At 45.0% G+C, this 21,307-nt stretch overlaps 1 protein-coding gene across 27 annotated transcripts in view; it reads left to right on the top strand.

Annotated features, from left to right (window-relative positions):
• The window catches only part of LOC135919011 (uncharacterized), a 997,771-nt gene that overhangs the window by 121,114 nt on the left and 855,350 nt on the right, over nt 1–21,307 (top strand). For 17 of the 27 annotated variants that reach the window (XR_011508264.1, XR_011508263.1, XR_010569854.2 and 14 more), the window contains exons 1-2: nt 5,050–6,037; nt 7,648–7,747. The exons of 2 other annotated variants lie outside the window; for them this stretch is intronic. The gene's annotated coding sequence lies outside the window, so the exon portion shown is untranslated. Of the gene's footprint in view, nt 1–5,049; nt 6,038–7,647; nt 7,752–21,307 lie in introns of those variants that run through there. 8 more of the 27 variants (XR_010569853.2, XR_010569848.2, XM_065452755.1 and 5 more) reach the window with 2 other exon arrangements.

Raw genomic sequence — 21,307 nt, 5'->3', positions numbered from 1 at the left:
ATATCAGATAGGCCCGCAACATTCTGTCTTGCACAAAAGCCTGAAGTTGCTAGCATAAAGCAGACACCCAAAGAATAGCTTAGGTCGTCGATATCAGAGGTTTCCTCGGGCACTTTGAGCAGTGTGTCACCTAAATAGGGAACACAAACGTGTTCTCACCGAGTTTTGCTTGCTTTTCACGTGTATAGCAGAGGCTTATGAAAGTGTCCGGGTAATTTTCCATCTTTGCTCGTTTCTGACTATACACATAGCTGTTTTCATGGAAGCCCGCCATCATCTTTGTTTCCGAGCGTTTTTGAAAGCCACTGGCATTGAGCGTCCTCATAATAGGAGTTGCTTGAGTCAAATTACGGAGCAAATCAATCACTCGTGCTCATGGTCTTGTAAAGCCAGAAGTCCGCATAAGTTCTCACTCTCTCTGTTATCAGTGACCTTATTTGACTTCTCGATTCATTACCTTTTTTTACTTATCTTTCAAATTATTGTATCTGTATGTAGACATGCACTCGATTTTATACACCTTGAATTTATAAAATAAAAAAGAAATACATAAGCACGATCTTTCCTCGACTAGAAACATTCGCTGCAGTTCCCGCAGAGACATATTTCGAAGTTGGAATTTGCGAAGCCCGACTACGTCTGAAAAAAAAAAAGTACGATGTGCTTGTGCGGATTGCGTTTTCTGTATTATTTTCAAGCCGATTCCGCAACAGGTAAGCAAAAAGCGAAATTCGAGCAAATAAAACGTACTTTTATGGTTGCGGTGACACAACCTAAAAAAAACTGGCCCAAGAAACAAAAGGAGCAGGCTTATCAGAATGGCAGCTCTTTCGTTCTCGTGAAAGCCGGTATTTTTTTTTTTAACTTTTGATTCGCAAGAATGCCCTTTCCCGCAACCGGCGCCAAATGACCACTAGTCACGCCACTCCACTACTTCACGTCGCTGACTGTATACATGCAAGTCACATTTCTTGCGGTTCTTTACTATAGCGAAAAAAAAAAATTCGTGGTAAAGTGATACGGGCGAATCGGTCGACCCTCAAGAGAATACTAACCCTATTTCCATTGTTTCGTTCCAGTTGATTTTTTTTGCTAGATGAAGTCATCTCCAGCGTCTTACCTTGTGTGAACGGTAATTTAATAACTTTTTTATGTCGCTTTGCGCTCATGATAAGATCAAGTTAGTGAATGTAGGCGGCTGATGATCTTGCAAAAATATTATGGGGTTTTACGTGCCAAAACCACTTTCTGATTATGAGGCATGCCATAGTGGAGGACTCCGGAAATTTTGACCACCTGGGGTTCTTTAACGTGCACCTAAATCTAAGCACACGGGTGTTTCTTTTGCATTTCGCCCCCATCGGAATGCGGCCGCCGTGGCCGCTGATGCTCTTGCAAGCAGCGGCTCCTTTTACGAAGATTCTACTTGAACTCCACGTAGTTGCTTAAGATTACGCCCTTAAGTGGCACATTGTGCCGAAGGAAATCGGTACAAAGCATTCTGCTTTGCAGACTCTTTATATTTCTTCCTTATGTTTTTTCCACATACGTGTTACAATAGACAACACAGATACTAACGCCTCCTTGTGGAACCCGAAGCGCATTGTTATGCAGCCGGCGGATTTAGGCTCTTCATTCGCTTGTGTATCTAATGCTTTGGCGTGCTACCACCGGAATGAAGTCTCTGGAGTAGCGATAATAAAGTACGGTGGATACGCTCCGATTCCTACAACGACTCTTAGAATGTGGCAGCATGTCCTACTACTGCGATAATTCAGTGAAAGAATATCACGGGAGAGAATTCAATGCGATGTACAAAAAAGTACCCTAGAAATAGTCGAGCAAATATTAACCACGAGAATAGAGAGATGCAAATGAAAGGAAGGCAGGGAGGTTAACCAGACTTAAAACGTCCGGTTTGCTACCCTGCACTAGGGGAAGGGAAAGGGAAATAGAGACGGAAAGAAGAGCGTGACAAAAATGAAAGCATGAGAAAAAAAATATGAGAAGGGATGAATTGGGGTCATTAGAGTCTTTCTAATAGGCCACTGTCACGTAGAAAAGTCAATAGAGCCTTGACCGACTTTTGCTGCGATGACAGTTCACGTCGGCATTCCAAAACTGACTGTTCTGAAAGTGGCCTGTCATCAAGGCGCGCCAACGCGGTCGCTAGTGACAGCCGGTGCTCGCTGTATCGAGGACAGTGGCAAAGCACGTGTTCGATAGTCTCTTCGCCGCCGCAGTGTCTGCAAGCCGCGCTGTCATCCATACCGACTCTGAAGGCGAAGGATCTTGTATAGGCGACACCAAGCCACAGTCGGCAAAGTACTGCTGTTTCGAGTCGAGAGAGTCTAGGCGGGGGTCGAAGTCGAAGGGATGGGTCCAGTCGGTGTAGACGTGTATGCTTTAGGCTGGGTGTGTTCCATAAAGTTTTGATGGCTTCATTTGCAAGCACACGAATTTTCGTTGCAGCGTCTGTTCTTGAGAATGGAATGGAGTCTTGTAAGCCCTCCTCGTGTGCAGATCGTGCTGCTGCGTCGGCAAGTTCATTGCCCATTATGCCACAGTGGCTTGGAATCCACTGCAACGTGATGTCGTGTCCTTGCTCGACGAGGTGGTGAAGCAGCAGTCTGATTTCCATAACTAGTTGTTCGTGGGGTCCTCGGCGTAGGGCAGAAACCAAACAATGACCACGAGAATAACCACGAGAATAAATGACCACAATGCTATATACGGTGAAAGCTCCATAGTTCTAGAGCTTGGCATACAATGGTAGATGGCACACTACGCAGACGACACCACGTATGGCGCCGCACCGCCGTGAATGAGTTGGCATCATCGGGCACGACTTTGTGTATGCTCCATTGTGCCAAGACGTAGTAGTGTGGCAGGAAAGGCCAGAAATAACATCACAATACCGCTTCACTAAGTCTGCGTCGGTGTATTGGCCTCTCAGCCTAAACACGGTCGCCCAGCTGAAGTTCCGCGCAGCATTGTCGAAGGGCGTTGTGTCGGCTGTCGATCATTCGCTGGTACCTGATGCGAAGGCGAGCAATCTTTCCGGCTCCTGGAGATAGTCCACGAGGTACAAATTAACTTCGTCGCTAACTTTTAGTAACATGACATAAAAAGTCGTCGCATGACTGATTGATTGGCGGATTGAAGGAGATTTCCTTCCGCAAACAAACTTGAACGGCTGACCTTGTTCCTTGTACGGCCGTGTTTTAGGCGCTGGTTATCTACGGAACAATGTTATCCTTCGCCTCCTGCTAGACACCCATACATTTCTAGCATGTCGGCAAGTGCTTTTATGTGAAGCATACTAACCGCACAACCACGCTCTTCTTTGCTGCGCCGCGAGCGGCCGCGTAGCTACCATATGACGTCATAACAGCTGCAAAAGCGGAGGCTCAACTCGTGCGCTCGCTTGCGGCCGCGTAGCTACATAGCCGGGTCTCAGCTCGTGCGGTCGCCTGCATGAGTTGTTTCTTCGTCTAGCCGAACCAAATATAGCCGAGCAACAGCAGTTCACCAGGCTAAACAGTGGTTCAACAACTAAAATAAAGGCTAGTATGCTTCGCATCCTGGGCTTAACCTTAGCTAAGCCACAGCCATTTTTGTTCAGGAACTGAAAAAGACTGCTTTGTATTCGGGATGCAGGTGGTTGTCCGGCAGTGGCTTGTCTGGCTGCCAGGCCAGACATACAGGCCAGACTTGTGTATGCTCTTCGTGAAAGCCTTTCCTGCGTCGGTGATGAGCTACAAAAAGTTTGCGGGTCCCTGCAATGCGTAACGGAGCGATACAATGCTGCACGGCTGCGCCGTCTAGCGTCGCACAACGTTGTGTCGCGACTGCGCAAAGGACGCATTGAGCGGAACTGCCGGGAGCCTCCACAGCAAGCTGTGTGACGGTGGAGGGCGCAACAATGCGGTTTTGCCGCGAAGGTCCCTAAATAAAACTGTCTTAGTTTTGTGTCGCTCCGCCACGCATTGTAGATCCGGCAAGCTTTTGAGGCTGACGGCACCTCGTCGTCACAGAACGTTCTCTGCGTTCTCTGCAAAAAAAAAAAGAAAAAAGAACAATCCCACTTCGGCCGCATTAACCCGGGGCAGCGTTTTCATTTCAGCTAAACGAGTGAAGTAGGCTGTAGCCGCAATCTACTTATTCGCAGATGTCGACGTCGGAAGCTCTTCGAAAGGATCATTGGGATATTTTACGTGCTAAGCAGAACACAAGAAAGAAGAAGACTGACGATGGATTTACATACGAACTAAAGGACGGCTCCATGTACGACAGCCATGTATTGAACGAAGCATATAGCTCAAATTGTAGCCACAGCCCTAAACTACTAACAATAAAGGTCTTCACATGTGATCTTAAGGAAAGGACACCTCGCGAAAAAAATTATCTTGCGTCTGCGTTCAAGCCACTAAAACGTGATTTTCTTATTGCACAACATCGCCCCTATGTGTAAACTTATAAAAAGTATCGCTACATTACGTCACGCAGCAGCCTTCAAGACTGAATGATTTAACGGGAAAATGAGGGCAAAGCTTCTTTGAATCCGCAGCCCTGTGTATAAATTTCTTTAACCTCAAATATTCCACATTCCACATTAAAATGGACTGCCATTTCATTAGTAGACCTGTCGCGGTAGCTTAGCGGCTATCGTGCTGCACTGCTCATAACGAGCTCGTCCATTTGATACCCGGCTACGACGGCTGCATTTTAACGGGGCCGACATACAAAACTCCCGTGTCCTTATTTCAACGTGCACCCTAAAGAACCGCAGATAGCCGAAATTACTTTCGAGTTCCGCACTACTACGTGCTTAAAAATCAAATCGTCCTTTTTACACGTACAACCTCAGAATTCAATCGATCTCCTCTGTGTAGTGCGATGGGGCCGTAATTTACTGCACAAATTTCGCTGTAGTGAAGTCAGTACCCGCAAGATACAAAGAACTTGATCATCGATTTCTTTATTTTATCTATCTTACACAGTATGTCTACGGCAAAGCAGGGTTCGATGAAGGAATCCTCCTTCTCAGTAGGCGAAATACAATAGGTGCGTCACATGACGGCCCGGCTGCTCCGATTCCAACTCAACGTAGGACGCGTTCATTTCATCCTCTGAGGGGCGGCCATGCAATAAATCCTCAACACACGCTGGTATTCTGACACTCACTATCGCCCTTTTGCTCCTTATATAGTTCAGCATCATTTCTCGGCTTCTTGAATTCCGCGAAAGGGCACCCTGTGCGGAATTAGGCAGCTGTCCTCGCCCGCTGACTTGAAATAGACTCGCCCCGTTCGTCTTCGAAACGGCACTAAGAAAGCCCAGGCGATGCCTTGACGTGCTACACGCTTGGCACTCGAAATCCCTCGCGATCCTGATAGTTAAGTGCGAAAGATCGCCAGGGCGAACAGCAGGCACTGCTGAAATAGCGAGCACGTCGTATACTATTGTGATAAGAGGGCGTGTTGGTGGCCATCACGGGAGTGACGTCAGTATGCCAGATCCCGTCGCCGAGCAGGCGCTTCTTGCTCGTGCGTGGTCAGGTGTAGCGTAGGCTTTGAATCTCTGTGGAATTTTCCAGAGTTCGCGTGTTTGTTGAGCTGTAAAGACGCTCCTGTAGCCGAGATAATATTGCTCTGCTTGTTATGTGACAGCGACTCAGCGAACCGTGTACTGTGTCCGTGTGGTGTGTGGGCGTCTTCAGGCTATTTGCCAGAAGGCGTGACAATGAGCCAGTGCCGTGGGACTTTTACGCCGTGAAGTTTCTGAGCTGATGCGGTCTGGACAAGCGTCGCAATTTACCAGTGCGTATCGTATTGTCGTGCTCGTTTTGTGGTTTCCGCAACAACTAAGGGTGAAGTTTGTCATGCCTGCAAGAGACTGCGTATCAGATGTCATGGAAGTGATGCTCGTGGAAACGAAGTGGGCGTTGTGTGGTTGTCAACGAACGGAAACCGAAGAAGGAACTCGATTAATGTGACTCCCGCGTCAGGTTCACGCACTAAGCAAGCATTCACGGGTGAGTAGTACACTCTATCAACGATAATACAGTTTTCTACGAGATATGGTTGGTGAACGTCCCTTGAAAAATAATGTTGGCTAGACAGTTTCGAGTATAATTCTGCTGGTACCGATGTGCTTAATAACAAAATAAAAGTTGCAGAACCAGAAAAAAATATTTACGTGGTTATATGGTTTTCAATCGTGCGCTGAGCAAGGGTAGCAGGAGAATAGCAAAGTTACAGGGATAGCTAGGGAATAGACATTTGCTGTGCTCGCGCAGGCTCGCTAAAAATATTATGCAGTTAAACGCACTCGCACATGCCAACGTTTTTGAATATGTGCCAGTATTTTCATTGGTCTACGAGTCAACAAGTATTGGGGACACTTTTCAAGTATCGTCTGCATGGATAATTGGCCCATCATTACAGTGCGCTGAAGAGGTTGCTGGTATAGCTGAAAGAAAAAAAATCACGAGATGCTGAATAGGCGGTCAGTATGCTATTTTGCATGTACTTTCTTGAGCAATTTGAGCGTGAACGCGTGAGCCCGTGGCAAATAGCCTCGAAACCAAGTTAGAGCGATACGCGGATGTCGCTGTCGAAAACGGAGGGGAAAGGGGGACGCTCTTCCGCTAATTGTTGACACTTCCACCGCTCCGGTAATTGTGGAAAACGCCAGCTTACGACATTTCGCTTGCCGCTGATAGCCGATGAGACGGTTGCGTGTACTCTAACCTACAGTGAGTCTTCCTTTTTTCTGTCATGTTTTTATTTATTTATTTTTTATTGAGAGCGCAAATCTTAGGCGCTCGTTCCTGAGTTTAGCGTAAGTTATCTTCAGATACAACTCTATATGAGCTGATGTGTATCTTATGGAGCGTATCGTGTCACGCGCTCCAGACAGACGGACACATTTCCTAGGCAAGAAGCTCTCGAACGTTTACGCTTAAAATCAGTGCTGCTATTGGCCACGTACGCTTCGGTGCGCAAAGGTATCAGTAGACGCAACATCAAACAGTTTTATCAATGTTCGCTGGCGATGCGAAGTTCCGAACTTTGTATAAAGAGACGCATGGTGGCAGTACCAACAGTTATTAGAACAGCGTCCGCATTTCCACTTTGTTTCCCACGGCGGCCCCCACGTATCGCCCTTGGAAGGGTTCGATGCCATGTAACAGGCGCTCCTGTGTTCCCGCTCATATTGCTCACGATAGTACATAGTTTGCAGCACTATCGATTCTGCAGGCGGAGGACAGTAATATACTTTGTCGTAACTTCATTTATAATCACAACAAACGCATATACTGTGGCTCAAGCAGCAGAACTCTGGCAGCCAGGATACGTTGCGGCACGGTAACTGAATTGAGTCCTACGACGGCGTCTGTGTGATTGCAATTCTCATGTCGTGCAACGGGACAATCCCGTAGTTCCATTATGCGAAACGTTTTATTCGTTTTGTGTCCCGCTTGCATCCTAGTTAAACGTATGGCGTAGTGTTTCTTACGGTTGCAGTACCTACTTGCTGAATTTTCAACACAAATGCTCACCGACTTACTAAATTCCTTTTCTTAAAGCAAAAGCTTCGTGTAAACCTTAAAGGCTGCCATGGCCTATACGTCATGTGCAGCGCCTAGGGGGCGCCACTGAGAGACGCGTAGCGGCGGCCGTTGGAACCGTAGGTGGACTTCGTGCCGGATACACCTGCTTCCACTGCAGCGATGACTGAAGTGAGTGCGTGCCATTTCCCGCTTGTGCTCGTCCCAGATAGTTACTTCTGCGATGTCATTGTGGGCGAGGAAATCGCACTGTAAAATAGTGGACACGTTTGCTATTTCACGGCTGTCTGGGACGACATTGTCTCCTTACGCGCCAACTGCTTGCCGCATATGAGCTTGCCTAGAAAATGGAGCGCATCGCAAGTATGCCGCTTTCATTATAATGTCCCTGTCGCTAATGGCTTTATTTCTTCAGTTTCAGCTTCAGTTTATTGATGCGAACGTAAACCAGCGTTCTTTATGCACACACTGGCTTCGTTTACAGGCCGTGTTCTTTTTTTTATAGCAGGTTCAGCGAGCACCGTCGCGCCTGCGAAAGTTTGTACAGGTGTGGTCACGTAAGAAGGCAGCGACGGTAAAGCTTGCAAACCAGCACGATGGACTTGAGAAAGCTAGCACATGTATGATTCCGGCAATCATTAGGGGTGGATTATTTTTATGCTTGCATCTTACCACTCTCTGCACAGCATGGAAAACGCTGGTTCCATTGTTATACAAGCAGAGCATTTCGATGATTTCGCAGGAGCATGCGAGCAAGATACCGGAAGACGCCAAAGCTGAAAATTTGCCTACCGAATCAGTCAAGAGCATATTGCTTTTATGTCTTATGTTCTTCTTTAGTGTTGCCACCATTTTTACTAGTACTACCCTGGCACCCAAGCGCAGAAATTAACCGTTTGTTGTATCGCCTGTTGTAGTGACGCGAGTCTGAATAGCCAACGCAGCGGTTCTTTTATTAATTAAGTGTGCGTTGACACAACATTAAGATTTAAAGCACATACAAAGCATTCAAAACGACGTTGAATGCCCTGTCAAAAGTCTTTAATGCTCGCAAACGCCAGGTTGTACAGTCGACATGCACATAGCTTAGGCAAGCGTACAACAAACGTTATGCGCCGCAGGTCGCATTTCAGTGCCATCAACAGGTAGAGCAACAGCCAGTTCCGTGCAACGCATCGGTGATTACGTGACGTTTTATTGCGATAGCAATTATCTGGACCTTCGAGGCGCATTTATGCCGTCGGCGTCGTCATGAGGTTTCGTATGAGTGAAAGTGTGTGAGGGTGAGCCGGCGAACGCGGTTATATCGCCCGTGCGCGAGCGAGGAAGGCGCCCCGGTCACGTGCCCTCTCCTTTCATGCGCGAGGGCGGGAGGTTCAGGCGAGGGAGGGGCGTTCGGCTCCATAGAGTTTTTCACTACATTACCTAGAGGGAAATCTGGCGCTGCTGCGCTGTGGTATGCATGGGGATGCCGGTACATTGTGACTTCGGATCGGCATCGTTCTCGGAGAGGCAGGACACATTGAAGACGCGCTCGGCAAGCACCGTTCCGTCTGTCGCAATGATTCATTTTCTACTAAAATAGCACGTGATAAGCTCTTTCGGTTTTATTATTACGCAAAAACGTGTTTTGTTTAACTATGAGAACTTGTTATTGCTTCTACGATTATATGTTACGTAAAAAGTATCAGCAAGCCGCTAAAGTCGGAGGACAGACAAGGTTCGCGCTCGCTTTCAAACTGTTTGTCTTCTGTTCTTGCTTTTCTTCGATTGGTCATGCATTGTAGGTGAGTACAGATGTAATATGCGTGAATGGAAACGTTTTATTAAGATTTTACTTTGAGAACGCATTATATGTGTAGCCATATCCACGTTTTAGACGAAGCCTGGTACAACACCAGCCAACACGAGCCTCGCAGACACATATACCGTCATTCCCATGACGACACGGTGCCCACTTATGAAACCCCATAGACGGTGGCACCAGATTTCTCTCTAGGTGTTATAGTCAGAAGCTCTATGTTCTGCTCCGGCGCCTGCTAGGGTGCCTCGATGTTCTCCTCACCCACCGTTCCGTACAGATTGGAGACAACCGCGGCGTCTCCTACGGCGCTTTCCACGCTAATCGTGAAAGCCGTAGTACACGCCTTTCGCGAACGCCGTAGGCACGCGTTGCCGGTGCTCGTGGGTCTTGAAAGCGATTTGCGAAGTGACGAAAGTGTGCGCATGCGCGGGCCTCACTTCAAAGTAATCTGCGTTGTTAGCAGAGAGCGCGTAGTGCCGATAGCTGTGTAAGCGATGTGCTGTCGATGTTCCGGTCGTGTTGAAGCGAGAGATGCATGAAGGTACATTTGCCTGCTGCTGTCGCGATTCCTCACTTCAGAATTCTGAGAGCGAGCTTCCATGCTTATCGAGCTAGACGTGTTCATTGAGCTAGATGTGTTCATCTTTGCGTCTGCGCACGTGAGACTGCGCTGGTTAATTTAGTTAAAACAATTTGGCGGGCTAGTTGCTTTGAATCCATCATATAATGTGCAAGCGCGACTGAACAAGGACGTAGAAAGAAGCAGACACACAAAGACAGCGCTGTCTGTGTGCATCTGTGTTTTTTTTTCTACGTCCTCGTTGAGTCATGCTTACACATTCTATCATTGTTAATTTAGTTAGTAAGCGAATGTTTACAAGTTCACACTGTCGAGAAAAATTACTGTTCTTACTTCGTAGAGCTATCTACTAATCTGCTATCGCAACCAGTAGTGGTTGCGATAGCAGATTAGTAGACCCTAAAGTGCTTCACCTTTAGGGCGGAACTGCGAATTTTTTTGCGACCTAACGCGTATATAAAGGCTAATGTTTCGACAGTGGTTGTCGTAGCGGCTGGTGAATTTTAGTTTATTTTACTTTCTGTTATCACTAAATGATGCATCTTTTTTTTCAAGCACAATTTAGATAAAAGGGTAATGGTACATCTACAACTGTATTGCAATCTTATCTTCTTTGTGTGGCGAAGTGATAAATTTAAAAAAATATTGTTAAGCAACTTACGTAGGTAGCTTGAGAAACTATGTAGGTTATACAAAGTCGTACGTCATGGCCCTGCCGCGGTGATTGGCTCCAAAGACAATTGCGCGAGCTGCAACAACTCTTCCAGATGTTTTCCTGTAAACAGTTTGTAAATGCAGCACACAGATATGCAACACCTTACTTTGCAAGCACTGCAGCGAGTCTTTGAAATACCCTTCCTAAATACATCACTTCATCATCATCCATTCAGTATTTTTCAACCTCGTTGCAGCAGTATTTCCTGTACATTTCTTAAACTTACAAAAAGATAATTATCTCTTCAGTATTGTTTAACGTTCTGCTTTTTTTAAATGTATGCACCCATCTATAGCATATTGTTACATGGATATAAATAACACTATATTTAATAGGGACCCTTTTATCAACTTTGAGTCATGGTGTTCCAACTGTATAAGTACGATACACTCTGTTATATGTTATTATGCATGATAAACTGATTGAAACTGAAATCTACAACTGTGTTTAGTAGAAAACGCCGACATAGCTATTTAAGACTGCTTACGGGCGGGAATGCGAAAGCATTTAGTACTTTTGCTGAAATGTTTTACGACGCAGCTCCTAGGCGCCGGTTCCTGCGGCGAGCTCCAGCGTCGGCGTCCTGCTGCGTAACCGAGTGAACAAGCACAGCGAATGATGACAGCGAACGCGGAGAGCAACGGGATGGGGGGGGGGGGGGTTGAGGAAACGGTGAGAGCGAAGAGAGTATGGAGTGGAAAGCGGAGTAGGAGGGTATGGTGAAAGCGAGAGAAAAACGTAGTGCCCTGCAGCAGCACGCGCTCAAGGGGCTTCGCAGCGACGATGGCTACGACATGGCGCCAGAGTGAGAGAGAGAGAGAGAGGGAGAGAAAAGGATGCATAACCAGAGGCAGTTTCGGCTGGCTAACCTGCATGGGGCGAAGGGCGAAGGGGGATAAAAAGGCAGAGAGGGCGGAAGGGCGAGATAGAGAGAAATAGAGACGAACACGAACAAACCGCGTACGGTGCAGAGCGGTAGGGGGCGACGTTCTTAAAGTCTATTCTGATGCCCTGCAGACCGCAGGAACCTTAATAACGCGAGTAAGGCCTTCAGCGCGGATGTTCTGTGAAGGTACTGACGTAAAGATTTCAGTTCGGATAGCGGACGATTGTCTGACTGGTCCAATACTCTGCACAGCAAAGTAGCAGCAGAGTAAGTAGCACACGTCGTCTGTATGGAAACAAAGTGCTGCATGAGCAGAGGTCTGCCTGCGGCTGCTGTGAATCGTTCCCACGAGTCACCCTACGCGCGTCCTCTCACGATCTATCGATTAGAGGGGCAGTGCCGGCACACTTTGCTCCGTTTGCAACATGCTGCACGGGGCAGATTGTATGCGCTAGTCAATAGACGTCCGCACGTCAAGTTTCATCCTAGCGTCCCTGTATATGCTCCCGCAGGGCGCATAGGTCCGCCGTTGTGTTCCAGCTCTGCAGAGAAGCAACTCCTCGGCAGCACAGGAATCAAATGCCGCACGGTGTTCGCATTGCTTTTTTGTCTGGTCGTCGCGAGCAACATGCGGTAATTAGTACTAGGCGCTCAGCAAGATGACACTTTTTAATGCAGGCTACGCTGGGACGATTTGAGCAGCCGGAGGGGTAGGGACCCCCCGAAATTTTTATTTTTATGTATCTATATATACTCACATATAAAAACACGCGCACGAACGTACATATAAGGAGTAGGACAGCCCTCGATCCCTCGAAATGAAAACCTGACTATGCCCGTGGCTCGAACAGCTCAAAGGTTCGCGCGCGAATGCACATGACCTTGCAACAAAAAGTGGTGCGATGTTTTTCAGCGTGCATATGAAGTTTTCTCGCGGAGGCCGGAAGGCAAGAAATGTTTTAAAGGGTGTTTAGAGAAAGCTTCGCACAGGTGTTGCGGACAGTTATGCAAGCTCATTTTGGCTGCCGAAACCAGACGAATAATGATCCTTGTTAAGAGAACTATGGTGCCTGCAGTTATGTCGCTGATCGTTAACCGTGACCGTCATTCATCACTAACCATCATTCAGAGCTGCTGCAAGTTTTCGATATATGTGGTAAAAACACGCACTTTTAAACGCATTTCTAATGTTCACATGCGTACATTTTATGCAAAGGTCATGTTTACGATTCATACCACAAACTTAACAGCGGCTTCCTAGTAGCAAATCTGCGAGTGGGAAAAGATTCAAGATGCACGAGCTTCCAGATAAAATTTATTTAGTACAAGGGAACGGATGAGCAATGGCTGGTGGCAGCAGGGGATGAGTGCTGATTCTTGGTGCCTTTGGGGCAGAATTCAAAGCCACTGGAAAGGCAACAAATTATTAGGAGTAACAACAGGTTATTTGTATTGCACTTATCACATAAGATGGCAAATTGCAATATAATTATTCACACATTGCAGACTGTAATATGACAACACATATTTGTTTATCTCTCCATACTACTGAGGTTAATTTACTATAACACAGCGCTTAAAGGTACAAAATAATTCCACATTCCTCAGGTCGACTATGACTGGTCGAACAAGCAACATATTGCGGGCGGTAAAGACTGAAGTTATCACAGCTGTCTCATCAGCGGGAGCGCACGATGTTTTCGTATACAACAAAACAATCAACACGGGTACATTATTCGATCTTACGTGAGAAATCCCAACGCCGACAAAAAAAAAGCAGTAGAGAAAAGCCAGGATGCAGCAGGCAAATCGTATCTGCTAGTATTTACACTGTTTTGAACACACGGTTATAGAGCCGCATAGTGAGAACAACAATACCAGCGACACTGCAAATTGGGCAAGTTGGTAAGTTAACATCATTTGGCGTATATGTACAGCGCCACACACTCTAAAAACAAAGAAAGTTCCGGCCACTCTCTTTGCGGAAGTATCTGCTTGTCCCATATTTCACTCTCTTTTCGAGAGTAGATCGACCCTCTTTGAGAGAGGGTAGGACAACTCTTCCGGGCAAGGTTTTGTTATTTCACCGCAAGGGAGTGTTAGTACTCTTCCGGAGTGCTAATACTCTCCCCATAGGGGCAATAGTACGCCCCCACACCGAGTGCTTCTACTCCTCCAAACCGAGTACTTCTACTTCTCCAAGCCTATGTTTCAACTCCCCCAACCAGAGTGCTTGTACTCTTTCAGAACAAAGTGCCAGTGCTCTTCCCAATAGTGTCAAAGCACGATGTAGATCCATGGTCACGTTAGAAGGGATTTGCAATACTTACATGTGGCGAATGTTTCATCCATTCATAAGTAGCTCCTGCACCTATGCTTGGTCAATGGGTGTAATCTGTAGTCGCCAAGTTACTCAAATGAAACAGTTTCTCTTAAAAGGTCAATATCTTTATTGATCAGTCACAAGACAAATTGAAGATTATTTGGGAAAAATAACACATTAAATCAGACTACAATGATGCCCATGAAATTTAGAGCACATCTTGTTATAAAACATAAGTATATTCTCTCATGTTTCATCAGTATTAGAGTGTAGAAATATCATTTAATTTCCATTGGCTTCTTATCAGAAATGAAGTATACAAAGGAAACTTAAGCATACAACAAACGTGTGCAAACTCGCAAAGTATTGACACCATGATCGGAGAGAAATATGTACTACATTACTGGTCAGCAAACGAATTTCTGGCACAAAACACATGCACTCACATGGCAGAGGTTACCAGATGAGCTGCTAAGCGTGGGGCTGGTAATATAGATAAATTGTACCAGAAACTTGTTATGTGCCATATTCTATGACAGCAGCTCAGTTTATAACGTCCTGCACAGTGTATGGATGTTCCTGACTGAGAGTACAGTGCATTTAGAAATGTGTTGTATATTCTCATGTGACGCCTCAGGTCTAGCTAGCTTTGCTTATACTTCACATAAAGTTATTCATGTATGGTCTGCACCTCATTGTTTCTAAGTGTGGGTTGCCGTGGTCCTGCAGCAATATCCTGCCCAGTCTCAAAGAGGTACAGACGCGTATCATATTTCCTTTTCAGTTGGCCTCCTCACGAAAGTAGTCTCCTGGTGCTGTTGGGATTTATCCGTAACACTTTCTCAATAATAAGTAAAGTTAAATTTACAATATTATCTAGTGTGTAGCAAATGAGTAGAAAACTGCAAGGAGCATTGGCATTAAAATCTTGCTCATAAAATATCTTGACATATATGGTAGCTTTTCATTCCCATTACGGTAAGAATGCTATACTTCTGAGCAGCTTGCATAATTACATGATCAATTATTGTGGACTCGTTGAATGTGCAATCTACTAAAGTATAGCATGGCTTAAGATGTCAACCGAAAATCAGATGTGATGGATATGATGCATAAAAGGCGACATAAGCATAAGTACAGGCAGGGAAGTTCACAAAGAAGCAAAACATAAATTGATAATTGCACCATCCTGCTTCACATATTCCTTCCATGCACGTGGATTTTGCATGCGACTATGCATATACTTGCACAGTGAAGCAACTACTTGAAAGCAGAGCTTGTTTTCCTACTGAAGTGGATAATATGCGCTAAAGTAAGAAAAATTATTGCACTTCACAGTATCTTCGCCTGAAAACAAGAAACAAGTGCTTAACACATTAAGTACATTATGCATAGCACTATATGATCACATCCGCCAATTGATGAAAAGTGTTCTACTCAGATGCTTTCAGTTCTTTGCATTGAACATATCTCTACCTCCACTAGCATACTTGGTTGGCAAGTAGATTGAGTCACCCAAAGCAAAATATCTAATACCTGCCAGAAGCTTTCACGTGACTGTTTCCCAGGAGAAACCACAATTATACATTTTTAAATAATTTTCTCTTCCAAGTGACTCTCCGGCTTCTACTACGCAAGTAAGGTGTGCACCATGGTGTACACAGTTGAAGGCCTTATTTGCTCCTTTGTTTCGCTTTGGGAGGCACGAGTGGTCCTATTGAACTGGTTTCGTGAGCATGTACATACCGATAATGACTTCATAAATATGGGGTTCTCTTCCCCCAATGCTTCCCCTTTCTGAAACCTAAATAGAAGCCATACTTTTAAAATTAGGCGTAAAAATAGATCGAAGGGAAGACATGAAAATCTGCCTGCTTCTTGTCAGCATTTAAAATACTGAATCGCAGTGGTTTGTATTTGCACCCTTGCATTCATGTGCTGTTAAATGTAAACTATTAAAGCTGTTAAATGTATGTAAGCACTTAACCAAGCATTAGCTGTTGCTCTTGATAGTGAACATAGGCATCGTACTCATTGCAAGTATGTATCGTGTCACTAAGCAAATATGCAATTTCATTTCGCCACTATTTTTTCTCTCATGGATATATCTGTTGAGAGGCAAGACAAAAGGCAGTCACTTCTCACAAGACTAATCAGCTTTTTTTAAAACACATTTTTAACTTTTCAATGACACTTGCTTTTATGTGTTTGTCTCCAGAGAGGATACTTGATTTTTAATTTTCCATAAGAGACATTACATAAATATATTATGTTAAGATGACTGCCTTGAGTACATGATAATTTTCATCTCTGTGTGATATACGGTATTTTCATTTTGTTGACATTTAGTGAAATGGTACATCCAAATTATATGGAAATGTGTTTTGATTCGTTGGAGTGCGCTCCTCTGCACTATGTGGAGTCGCGCTGGGCTGGGTCTTTTGACATCCTTGTGTCCTTGCGGCTGCCCTCTTGCGTTATATAAAGCGGGTGCCTGAAAAATATCCTAGGTAAAAGTCAACACGAGGACATGGTGTAAAACAACATCAAGACAGTGAAGAATTAAGGTCATTGCACTAAAACAAAGTCTTAGCTCTAAGTCTTCCAACTGAAGTGCATGCGAAACATCCAAGTGACTGAAACAGTCAACTGCTAAACCAACCTCAATTTTTCATTTAAACAAAAACATAACCGACAGCTTATCCTCGTTCAGTACCAGTGTTAAAATACTCCTGCTAATAAATACAATATTGGTCATTGTAAGATGTCATAATTCTGTCATTAGTCTGGTGTGTTCCAAACACTTTATGAATCATCCTGAGCACGTGCCCAGTGTGCCCTTCGCACCATCTGTCGTTTTGCCACTGCTCAAGCCATAATTGGAGGATCATATCTGCAAACATGATACTCAGTAGGGATGAAAATATGGTCCTCCAGTTCAATGTATATCACTGTATATGCCTATAAGAAAGGGCAGAAATGCTTGTTATGGCAAGCTTACCAACCTTTCAATAGTAACAAGAAAGTTCACAGCCCCTGCATCAAAGCTTGCTAAAAGGCATGAACTTATTTTCATTTATGAGGTGCGTAATGGAGTTCATTTTTGACAGACTCGACTAGTGGTGCAGTTTGAAATCTAGTATTTTACATTCTTGAAGGCATGTAAAATTTGTAGTTAGACAGCAGTTATTAGTTTATTAGATCAACTCATTGTTTTGTGTACGACAGACGACTGGTAACATGTAATTAAGGCAACGTTCTATATAGATATATTACTTGTTCACTAAAAATACTAAAGCAATAAACACATTTTGATCTGCCATACAGTAGGAAGATGCACACATAACGCTTGTAACCCGCAGAGGAAGGGTGATTTAGCTGTTCACATTACGTACCTTTGAAACGCCATCTCTTATTGGCAAATGCACAGGCAAGTCCAAAACAACAAGCGTGTGCAAAGCACCCCTGCAAATGTAATTCCACACAGCAATCGTAATATTCGATGCCGATGCATAACTCGCTGCTTCAAAATTCACCGAGTTCGTAGACATAAGCACCCTTTCAGATTCGCACCGGGCTCGACAACCAGAACAGGAGACGTAAAATCACACTTATAATCACATCATTTCAATACATGACCAAAACATCTGTCTTAGGGCTTAACTCAATGAGAGCGATTTAGTGCGCGACAGCTTCGAGCGACAAAACGGGCCGTTGCGTGAACAGATCGGTGGGTTCTAGAATCTAGGATTCGTCGATCGTCTCTCGGAAGTGCTTTTTACGACTAGCCAATAGCGCGAAGCCGGAGCTGGATGTACAGTCGCGGACAGAATAAAATGGGCCACGGGATTTCCGAAAACGTTAAATTCCCGAGCAACCTGTAGCAGTAACCAATAAAACTGCCCATGACAACGTTGTTAGCATATTCTAGTCGAGATCGAAAATGCAAATACCAGATTGCGTTGTGAGGTTGCGGAGATATTCAGCTTTTTCTTAGATTTCATGGTCCATAATATTCTGTCCGTGACTGTGCATTTACGTGCACGAATAAGAACCTATTGCAAGGCCTTTGGAAATATGTTAGGCTACTTTTTAGAGTAAAATACATCAACATAAATTATTAAATAAGCGTTACACTAGTTTTGCCACGTATTTGCAGCCCTCATACCGGCAACACCGGGGAGACCTCACTCAATATCATCGCTCGCACGGAGTACGGCTTCTAGACTACGAGCGAACGTGACAGTTATCTCCATCAAGCCTCTTCGGAAGACTGAAAATTTTTATTGTGTTGTTAACTGCTACAAGAGCAATGTAAACACGAAAGGGTTGATGACACTAGTGAAATTCTACTCATCCCCAAGAATATGGTACGAAAAAGGCAGACGACATGCATGGATTAGGGCTGTGCGCCGAATAAATTAAGTAAACAACCGTCAAACGAAGTATTCGCGTTCATTGATCGCTCGTGAGCAGATGATGATCTTTACGTGCAATCCACAGGAATTTTATTATTACTGGCTATATAATCTTTTCTTCGAATAAAGTTTCAGTTTGACCAGCGCTTTCGCTGTCTTCTTTCGCGTGTTTCACTTGTGTGTGCGCTGCCTAAGAATGAAAACAACTTTAGTTGCATGCGCTAGCAGTGGTCCAAGCACGCTGATAAAGTGAATATGTGCACGATGCATTGAATGTGACCGCAGTTTATTCTTACATCACTACTGCACCGATTGATCGAGTTACTTGGAGATACAGACCTGCGTATTGGATGCGGCAGCATTGCTGAAGAAAAAATGATTACTAATGCTTTCAACTTCCGTCTCATGACCATTGTTGAAACAATTACCAAGCTTTTTACGCTTCTGCCTCTGTTCTATATTGTAGCGTACCACTTTAACTATAGTTAAAGTTGTGCACGCTGTCGTGCTTGTGCTTTGCGGCGAATTTTTTTTATATTTCTTCACAGTGCTGATGGAAGTCCGTGGTTGCCAACAGAGACAAAACGGATTTGTAGCAGAGAATATATGGACAACTGCTAAAATTACTTTAGCCAACACGCATAGTATGTGTCAACGTTTTTTCTGGTGGCACATACGATTAATGGCTTCGCGTAACCTACAGTGCTGAGCAGAGGCTCACCTTTCGCCTCATTGCAGCCACAAAAATATTCGTCAACCACACAGATCATCTTAAAAGCAGATCGCGCCTTGCACATTTTGCATATGTCGTTCAAATAAAACGACCACACCAGACACGTAAGAGCCGACTACGGCGGGACTCCGGGTCCCGGGCCCCTTCCACAGTTTTCCGGAAGGCACAGAGCCCCCTCCCCCCTGCCGACGATGCCGCAGCCTAACAGCCCCCCCCCCCCCCCCTCCGGACACACCTAAAATGTCACTACCAGAGTTTTGTTACCCATATCAGCTGCAGTTTCTTTCGACTGGCCCTTTCACTAAAAAATGTATGGTGGCTAATATCGTGTTACATCACCTATGGCGTGGACATGCGCGGATATTAATTCCTATATATATATATATATATATATATATATATATATATATATATATATATATATATAGGCTGTTCTATCCCTTCTTGGCCTCTACCACGTGATCGGCTTTCCACACTCCTCACACATACTTTGTCCCACTGACACTTCTGGTGCCAGCGCATTAAATAGTGACTTGCCTACATGAACTATTTTGTCGTATCCCTTAAGAGGAAGCATTAGCTCCGGCCCTCCTAATCTAAATATATATACATCATAGGAGCTTAGAATTCGCCAAACCAAGCGCACTTCAGGTGGAAAAAAAAAAGACTTCTATACCCTCTAAAGACAAGGCAGTGTGGCGTGCACAAACAGAGCTCGTCCGCATCGTGAATTCTTTTCGACATGCAATAATGAAGTACGAGCAACACGGTCTTCCATTTTCGTCGCGCCTCCTTTGCAGCTTCCAAACTAGCAGGCCACTGACCCGCCGCAGGGATTCTTTCGATGAAAACGCGGCGGCGAAATATTGATGAAAGTGGCATTCACACCGAAGCATGTCTGGTACTTTGAGTGCTTGGAACTCTATACGTTGCAAGGAGATACATAGGGGCAATAAAATTCACCAGTACCTACACTGACTTAAAAAGAAACATACAAACGAATGACGGGTTTATTTTTGTGTTCGTTGTACAAGCACAGCAACTTTCACTCATTCTTCAGTAAAACCCATAGCGTTTGCCTGTGATGGTAAGCTTTTGTATTTGTAATGACCAGAAACGGCCAGATTGTTGCTGCAAGCCACAGAAACCGTATGATGGTACTGCCGGCGAGTTTATGCGCATTCTCGCGAACCCTGTTTGCACAATATAGCGGTAAAAGTGCGTTTCAGCAAAGTACGGCCAACGAAACAGCACTGTCATTGTTGAACTCTTGGGAAACAGCACTGCGGAGCGCTATCTCACAAATGTGCGTTGCACAAATCCACTCTTGGCCAAACAGCGTCTCGACAAGAATGCCAAGATGTTTCGAAGCCTTCCAAGTCTCACGCAGGGCAACTTTCCTGAGTCTTAATAATAGACCCCAGAAAAAACAACAGTGGGATTGCATCATGAATGCGAGTGTTTTGTCGGTGGAGGACAAGCGTGCGTTTCTTCATCCCTGGTAACACTTTTTTTGCCTATTTTTCGACGTGCCCCGCTTAGCTTTCGAGATCTAGGGTTTCTCGTAACCACTTGTGTGACTGTAGTGGTGCGACATTTTCGGCTATACGAAGCCATGGAGATGTAAGCAAAACTAACACGGGGGAAAAAAACGAAACAAAACAAAGTTAATGATGGCGTATTCTGCCTGTACAGCACACGGTTCAGCCTGAGAATAATATGTTGCTCACTGAGTGAGAAAAGTAATAATCAGAAGGGCTCGAACTTTTTTTATTCGTGACCATACGACATCAGACAGCGAAGCCACAGAATAAATTAGAAAAATTAATTTCGTTTATAGAGTGAAGCGAAAATTTCGAATGCCTGGCACTTTGACTTGAGTAGCGCTGTGTGGTTTAATTCTAACCTCTCTTGACGAACCACCCGCCGTGCTTGCTTAGTGGCTATGGTGTTGGGCTGCTAAGCACGAGGTCGCGGGATCGAACACCGTCTACGGCGGCCGCATTTCGATGAAGGCGAAATGCGGAAACACCTGTGTACTTAGAGTTAGGTGCACGTCAAACAACTCCAGGTGGTCCAAATTTCCGGAGTACATCACTACGGCGTGCCTCATAAACAGATCGTGGTTTGGCACGTAAATACCCCCTAATTTATCTTGACGAAACCTTCGCCGCCAATAGAGAGAGCGTCGGTGGCGGCATGCTTTGCTTTGATTTGTGCCTTCACCGACAAAAACATGGGCCGAGCTGTTCCTGCCCAGCTTTTGGACACT

Source organism: Dermacentor albipictus, chromosome 9 (genome assembly GCF_038994185.2).
Source record: "Dermacentor albipictus isolate Rhodes 1998 colony chromosome 9, USDA_Dalb.pri_finalv2, whole genome shotgun sequence".
NCBI lineage: Eukaryota > Metazoa > Arthropoda > Arachnida > Ixodida > Ixodidae > Dermacentor > Dermacentor albipictus.
This window is presented reverse-complemented; position numbering and strand designations above follow the sequence as displayed.